The sequence below is a fragment of the Coloeus monedula genome (assembly GCF_965178545.1).
Source record: "Coloeus monedula genome assembly, chromosome: 13".
NCBI classification, from domain to species: Eukaryota; Metazoa; Chordata; class Aves; order Passeriformes; family Corvidae; genus Coloeus; species Coloeus monedula.
This window is the reverse complement of record NC_138793.1, coordinates 1,842,282-1,842,709: the sequence shown is the minus strand read 5'-3', so window position 1 is coordinate 1,842,709 and position 428 is coordinate 1,842,282.

Below are 428 nucleotides of genomic sequence, written 5' to 3'. Positions count from 1 at the left end.
TGACCTCACCGGGCCGCGAGGACCCCGCCCCGCCCCGCCCGCCCGCCCGCGCGCGCCGCCGGCCCCGCCGGCCCCGCCGGCCCCTCCGCCCCGCGGCCGCCCCGCCGGCCCCGCGCGCGCCGCGCCCGCCCCGCGATCAGGCGGTGCCCGGGCAGCCCCGGCCGCGGCCCGCCCTGCGCCGCGCCGTCCGCGGGGCCGCCAGCGCCCCCTGCCGCCCGCGGGAGCGGCACCGGCCGGGCCGGGCAGCGCCGGCACCTGCTCAGGTACCTCCTCCTGACCCCCGCACCTGCTCAGGTACCTCCTCCTACATCCCCCGCACCTGCTCAGGTACCTCCTCCTACGACCCCCGCACCTGCTCAGGTACCTCCTCCTACATCCCCCGCACCTGCTCAGGTACCTCCTCCTGCATCCCAGGTACCTGCTCAGGT